The sequence below is a fragment of the Patagioenas fasciata genome, chromosome 2 (genome assembly GCF_037038585.1).
Source record: "Patagioenas fasciata isolate bPatFas1 chromosome 2, bPatFas1.hap1, whole genome shotgun sequence".
Classification (NCBI taxonomy): Eukaryota; Metazoa; Chordata; class Aves; order Columbiformes; family Columbidae; genus Patagioenas; species Patagioenas fasciata.
This window is the reverse complement of record NC_092521.1, coordinates 108,231,327-108,239,181: the sequence shown is the minus strand read 5'-3', so window position 1 is coordinate 108,239,181 and position 7,855 is coordinate 108,231,327.

Sequence of the window (7,855 nt, the reverse complement as noted above, 5' to 3'; positions counted from 1 at the left end):
TTCAGATATAAGAAATACGATATTTAGACTTTCAGATCCTCTTACAGTTTTACTTAAAAAAAAAAAAAAAAATATCACTGAAAGGTTCTTAGATTATCTCTTGTGAGTGTCTTATAAAATAAACAGAAGTGATAACATGCCTAGTTAGTTGTAACTGATGTAGTTTTCCTGCTGTTGGTCTATTTTGGCACATTGATGGCTTTGATCTGACCTGCTGATTGCTTTGTGTTAGACAACATTTTTCCAATGATTTTTGGTATTTTGTACTTTATAGAAATTCAGACTGCACCTACTACAGGTACTATGTATTTGACTCCTTCATGCATCATTTTTTTTTCTCTGGCACATACCCCTAAGAGAAGTCAGTCTTTTTGATAAGTCATGAGCTGCTGTAAAAATTTGATTCATAGAAGTCTGCACTTTCCACTAGTGACACTCAGAGCTGAAGAGAAAAGGCAACCAGCCATAAGGAGCACACTGCAACCAAAGACTAGGCTCATCATAAAGTCACAGAAGAATAATCTTACAAAACTTCTGTAGTTTATTTTTTAAAGGATCACATTTTCAAACTTGGAGCCATAAATATTAGGCACTTCAATAAGGTGCCTTCAGTGCTGAGTACCTACTACATGCATGGAAACAGATTTGCTCAGCAACTCTAAAATTCAGTTTACCCATAATTTAGCTGCACAAATACAGAGTGATACACCTAACCCAGTTCTGAAAAGTTGCGCTGTGCTATGCAATGGGCTTCCAATTTAAAAGCGGGACATTTCAAAACCCTCCAGCTATGCTGAAATAGAAGCCATGCTTGTTAAGATCCTGTTATTGAAAGATTTGTCAGGGAAACATTTCCCTTTCCACTCCTCACTCCTCAACCAATCCACTGTCTTTGGAAACACAGATGCTATCTGTTGTGGGCACCATAGACTACCAGTGGAGCAGCACCTCTGTATTAATAACAGCTTCAATGAGGAGAAGAAATCTTGATATCCAGATAACAGGATGACAGAGAGGGCAGGAGCTCCAGTTCTACCCCATGCCATCCCACACATATGCACATCACTCACTGCTTAACAGCACACATAGGCTATGCTGCCTGCTGCAGCCAGAGCTCAGCACCCACCCATCACCTCCTCCTGCCCCAGCACCACTGCATTTACAGCAAGAGTTTAACAGACTCATTGCTGGTGCCTGGAGCTTTGGAGGCCAGAAATGTCAAGGACAGTTAACAAAAACAACAGCCACCACACATTCTTGAAGAAGATCATACAAGCCTTCTGACCAGCCTCCCCAGTGTGAAGCAGTTGGGGCACTAGCATCTCTAATTCAGTTAATCTGTAATGCTTTGTAAAAATGGCTTTCCAAACTTAATAGGGGAAAATCTGCAGCGGTCTTCATCTTCTAGTCTTAATTAAATACTCAAAGTCTTAACAAGAAAAAATGATGCTAAGATAGGAACAGTTACAGTAATAATAATTAGTTTCACAGAGTTCCTTAAATCCTTTAAAATTGAGAGGTCATTACAAAATGGGAATCACTGGACTTTACATAAGGGAGGCGAATGTTGCTTTGAAAAAAAAAACCTGAGATATTAATTGCTCTGTTAGAGGTCAGGATATTTTTGCTGTTTCCTTCATCAGATATAAACTGAGATGAGATCACACTTCTGAACTAATGCAAGCTTTCATGATGGTGACTGAGTCACTTCAAGAGTAAATGAAAATTTCTGGCTTGTTAGAGGTCAGTTTCATAGAAAAATAAGATCATAGAATACAAGGTTGGAAGGGACCTCAAAGATCACCTGGTACAATCTTTCTTGGCAAAAGCAGAGTCTAGACAAGATGGCCCAGCACCCTGTTCAGCTGAATCTTAAAAGTGTCCAGTGACGAGGAACCTACCACTTCCCTGGGGATGTTATTCTAACGGCTAACTGTTCCCATCATGAAAATCTTCCCTCTTGTGTCCAATAGGAATGTCCCCAGGAGTAACTTCTACCTATTGCACCTCATCTTTTCCATGTGACTCCTTTTAAAAAGAGAATCTCTATCTTCTTTGTAGCCACCTTTTAAATACTAGGACACGGTGATGATGTCTCATGCATATGAGGTGGTTGTCCACCAGGATCCCCAGCTCACTTTCCACAGAGCTGAGTAGATCCCAGCCTGTGCTGCACTCCTAGATTATGTTTTCCCAGGTGCAAGACCTTACACTTGTCCTTGTTGAACTTCATAAGGTTCTTGTTAGCCCACTCTTCCAGCCTGTTCAGGTCTTCCTGCAGGGTGGCTCTCCCTTCCAAAGTGTCCACTTTCACTTAGTTTGATGTCATTGGCAAACTACAACAGGGTACACTTGATCCCGTCATTCAGGTCATTTATGAAGATGCTGAAGAGTGTTGGGCCCAATATTGATTCGTGGGGGACCCTATTCATGACCGGTTGCCAGTTTGAAAAGGAGTCATTTACCACCACCCTCTGGGTACAGCCTGTCAGCCAGTTCCCCACCCACCACAGCGACCACTTATCTAGACCGTAACACAACAGTTTCCCCAGGAGGAGGCTGTGGTAAACCATATTGAAAGACTTGGAGAAATTCAGGTAGACAACATCCAACACTTGCCCCAGATCAATCAAGCATGTTACTTTGTTTAACTAATATTGACTTATAGTTCCTCCTCACAGTGTTAATTTCTGACTCAAAATGGTTTCATTTTGAAACACCAAAATGCACAAGTATACATCAGGAAAGTAAGGTGTGAGGACATAGGTTCATGTCATAACGTAAAACTATCTCTAGGTATACTTTATTCATTTGGACAACAAGAGTGTTTCTGGAAATTTCTGGAGTGAGGTCTACTCTATGGGTAAGCAAAGAACAGTAGTCTTCTGCTACTGCAAATAAATCTCAGTTGCATTTCCAATATTAAATAATGGCACTCAGGATGGTTTTAATCAAATAGGAAATTTTTCGTGTTTATGCCAAAAAGCAGCAGTATTTAGCATCTCAAGCAAGCATATATGTGTCAGCTGACCAGCTTGTGTATGTAGAACCTCTTTTGTGGTTCAGCTTGGCTACAGTGATCCATCAGTTACTGTCAGACACCGACCAACTAGGCTGATGTCTAATATTAGGCAAAACCAAGACTGTCCAAGTGGAAAACTAAGCTGCACTTAGCATTTTATTCACTTACATGTTCTAAAGTGTGGTAAGCCTTCTAGTTTATACAATCCATTAGACATAGGCTTTCATCTACTTTACTTTAAGTGCCTTCCTGAACTTCTTCAAGATCAAAAAACTCAAACCAAACCAAACCAAAAAGCCAGAGCATTAAATCCAGCAGACATTGTCCAGATCATCTCGGTAATAATTAGTCCTAGTTTTATAATGTCATTTTACACAGCATGGAAACAAAATAAATAATAAGCATCATATTTAGTGGTAGAAACAGATAAAAATGTCTCCAGTCTAGCACCTGCTCTGTTTTCAGCCTACAACTTTACAGGTTGTGTACTATGAGGGTGTGCAATGCATCTGTGTGATTGACTGACCTTTATGTCATTAGAATTATTTTCAAATGTTTTTATATGCTGTTCCTTAGGGATTAGTTGCCTTCGGAATCACTTGTATTACTTAACATTATTTTCCCTACTGGCATAGCATGATCTTGACAGATAGCCTTAAATGGTGCAGAAGAGGGGGCAGTGTACCTTTTGACCGTCAATCTGATACTCTGATTTAACAAAATTGCCTTATTGAACATAAGTAATCCTTCCCAAGCATACAGTTAAGCCTGTGTCATAGGATGAAAGTTTATGCTATTTTGTGTCTTCAGCAGAAAAAAATAAAGTCAGCAGGAACTAAAAGGTCTGAAGGGTGCCAATGGGTGCATACAGTGGCATAGCACTTACACTGGGTATGGCATCTGGGCCTGAACACTACATGTAGTTCTTGAAAAATCATTTAGTTTTGTTGTCTTGGCATATTGTATAACTGAAGTACATGTGGTTCAGGCAGAAAGGTGCAATAATAATAATGAGTTAAGTGGGACTATCTTGTTTTCAGAAATCAATATATGAAAAGAGAGGAAAAATTAACACAATTCAGCTTTTGGGCATATTTTTGTGTGTTTATTTCAAAGGGGACAGATGTGATTTGGTAATGTCTTTAAGTGGATCACATTCTAAACTGTCCCAGATTTTAATCAAGTTTAGTGCTATCACAATTTCTATGACAAAGAGGCATTATTTTCCTGTAACTACAGTTCAAGTGTATTTACAATGGCTTTTGGAGCACTAGGTTTTTCACATACTAATACTACTATTATTCATTTTATGCAGTCTTTTGTTCAGTGAAAAGATAAAAGTATTTGTTATCCAGCAAAGTAGGCTAATTTGCAATAATATGTGGGAGACCCACTGTAAATTGCTGAACAAAAAAGCAAACCATAGTAACAAATAAGTAAAATCATCAGTCATAAATAACACCATGTACTTTGTTTATTTTAATTCCTTCATAATCGGTTTGCAAATTAGCCCACTTAAAAAAAAAAAAAATCATCTGTTACTATCTGGGTTTAGTACTTGGCTATGAAAAAACTCCAGAAAATTAGGGGAAAAATGATTTCTTGCTCCACTGAGCGTAAGTCTACTGCTTTTTCTTTGCAATAGTGTGAAGGTAGTTCTTATTAGCCAACAGAATAGGTCTCTTAGCTATAAAAATTCATTAGGTTTTCACAGACTTCTGAGATAGGAACATTAAGGCATTCTGGCAGCTCTTTCATTATGCAAATAACTAAAACACAAGATAACCAAGCAATCAGGCCCAGTCAGCATGGGTTTATGAAAGGCAGGTCATGCTTGACCCACCTGATCTCCTTCTAGGACAAGGTGACTCACTCAGTGGATGGGGGAAAGGCTGTGGATGTTGTGTACCTAGACTTCAGTAAAGCCTTTCACTCTGTTTCCCACAGCATTCTCCTGGAGAAACTGGCAGCTGATGGCTTGGACACGTGTACTCTTTGCTGGTGTCGTGGTTTAACCTGAGCTAGCAATACAACCACAATAGCCGCTCACTCACCTCCTCCCCCCCTAGTAGGGGAGAGAATCGTAAGGGAGAAACTTGTATTGAGATAAACACAGTTTAATAAAATAACAGAATACTAATACACTACTAGCATACATATATATATATATATATTTAAAATAGAAATAAAAGATACCCAAGACAATTCCTCACAAGCTCTGTCCACAACTGAGCAGCCAGTCCCAGGAAGCTGCACCCCAATCTCGAAAAGAGGAAAAAAGGAAGAAGGCAGAAAGGCTCAGAGGCCTCTGCAAAATGGCAAAAAGCCGAACTAAATGTCCTTCTTCGATATCTCACACCTGTGGGCAGAGTGCTCAAAACTTCCTTGGCTCTCAGAGCAGAGCAATTAAAGATATTAACATTGTGCTGTGATGTTACCTCTTGTTCTCAAACTAAGTCAAATAATGAGCGTGCTAGCTATGAAAAAGAAAGGTTTCTAACTGCATGAAGAAAATCAACTCATTTTGAGTCAAACCAGCACAGCTGGGTAAAGAACTGGCTGGATGGCCGGGCCCTAAAAGTTGTGGTGAATGGAGTCAAATCCAGTTGGTGGCTGGTCATGACTGGTGTTCCCCAGGGCTCGGTACTGGGGCCAGTTCTGTTTGATATCTTTATCAATGATCTGGATCATTGATAAGTTGGGTGGGAGTGCTTGAGGGTAGGAGGGACCTACAGAGGGATCTAGACCAGCTGGATTATTGAGCTGAGGCCAGTTGTATGAGGTTCAACAAGACCAAGTGCCAGGTCCTTGCACTTGGGTCACAACAACCCCAGAAAGTGCTACAGGCTCAGGGAAGAGTGGCTAGAAAAGCTGCCTGGCAGAAAGGGATCTGTGGGTGTTGGTCAACAGCCGTCTGAATATGAGCCAGCAGTGTGCCCAGGTAGCCAAAAAGGCCAACAGCATCCTGGCAAGAATAGTGTGGCCAGCAGGACTAGAGAAGTGATCGTCCCACTATACTTGGCACTGGTGAGGTGGCACTTTGAATACTGTGTTCAGTTTTGGGACCCTCACTACAGAAAAGACATTGAGGTGCTAGAGAGAGTTCAGAGGAGGGCAAGGAAGCTGGTGAAGGGTCTGGAGAACAAGCCGTACGAGAAGCATCTGAGGGAACTGACACTGTTTAGCCTGGCAAAGAGGAGGCTCTCTACAACTACCTGAAAGGAGGTTGTAGCATGGAGGGTGTTGGTCTCTTCTCCCAAGTAGCAAATGATAGGATCAGAGGAAATGGCCTCAAGTTGCACCAGGGAAGGTTCAGATTGAATATTAGGAAAAAAATTCTTCATGGAAAGGCTTGTCAAGCATTGGAACAAGCTGCCCAGGGAAGCAATTGAGTCATTATCCCTGGAGTTGTTTAAAGGACATATAAATAAGGCTCTTAGGGGCATAGTTTGGTGCCAGTGTTAGGTGAATGGTTGGAGTCAATGATCTTGAAGGTCTCTTTCAACCAAAATGATTCTATGATCTAGACAGAAAATACACAAACTAGATTTTTTGACATTTACTGATTGTTCTTTACCTTGAAATAGCAAATTAACTCAAGATTTTGGCTGTACTAGACTTAAGAGTCTAGAGACCATTATACTTAAGTACTGGGTTCCAGCTATAATAATTTTCAAAATTTAGTTTCACAATGTCTTTGTTTCTGCTGATACCAAAGAAGCGTTCTTGCTACCATATTGTTCAAACACAGTTCAGACTGAAGTACTGCTTTGCCAGTTTCCACAACAGTAAAAAAAACCTAAGCAATGGCATAGAGAATGTGTGAGCAGCTTCTGCCCCATGCCCATCAATGCTGAAGAGGCATTTGGACAATGCCGTTAATACCATGCTTTAACTTTTGGTCAGCGCTGAAGTGCTCTGGTAGGAGGGCCAGAAGGTCAGTGTAGGTCCCTTCTCTTTCCTCCTCTTCTATGTGTTCACCATGAGTCAAATAACTACAATACTGTTATTTGCCTGTAATGTCAAGGGTTTTTCAGCTCAAAAAATTCTTTCTAGGACACATACCAAAAGGTTACAAATGGAAATAGGATTTGATGTTCTTTTTTTCTGAATCTGTTTCATGACCAATGCTCACAAGCATTCAGACAATGCACATATACAGCCAGGAGCAGGCTGACACATTCTTCAGTTTGGGTTGAAAAAGCATCCTTTGCAGTCTGGCAAAGAAAAGCCACAGAGCCACAGAAAGTAGCAGCAGGAGTACAGGCCAAGCAGTCCCTGTTTCCTGAAGAGGGAGAACTTGAAGAAGGAGAATTGGTACCAACCATACACAAATGCGGAAGAAAAGGAAGGTGTGTGGTACTGTGGAGTATTTCCCAAAGTAGGACACATAGAGATGAAAAACACTTTTTGCCTTACAAAACTTGCTCCATTGTGCTTCCTGGCCAGTGATACATGACAAGAGTTCTTGTGGCTGCCCTGCACTTGTGTTGCACACAGCGAGAGCTGAAAAGTGGCAGCTCCAGATGATGCAGCAAGCCTGGAGCCCTTCCAAGCACAGGCTGTTTTGCACAGGCAAGAACCCCTGGGAAAATGGAGCCCAGGAAAGAGCAGAGTTCACTCGTGCTACAAACTTGCACTGGGCAAGAGAGCCCAAGAGCACCAGGCGAGAGCAGAGCTGAAAGAGCCCAGAGGGGCCCTGACAAAGGGTCGTGCTGAACGCTACAGAGGAAGGCAAAAAAAAACCCCATGAACACTTGTTAGCCCACTGTGGGGGAAAAAAGCCTTCCTCCCCGCAACTGCAGGGCATGAGAGGCCATCTTTGTGGTGCAT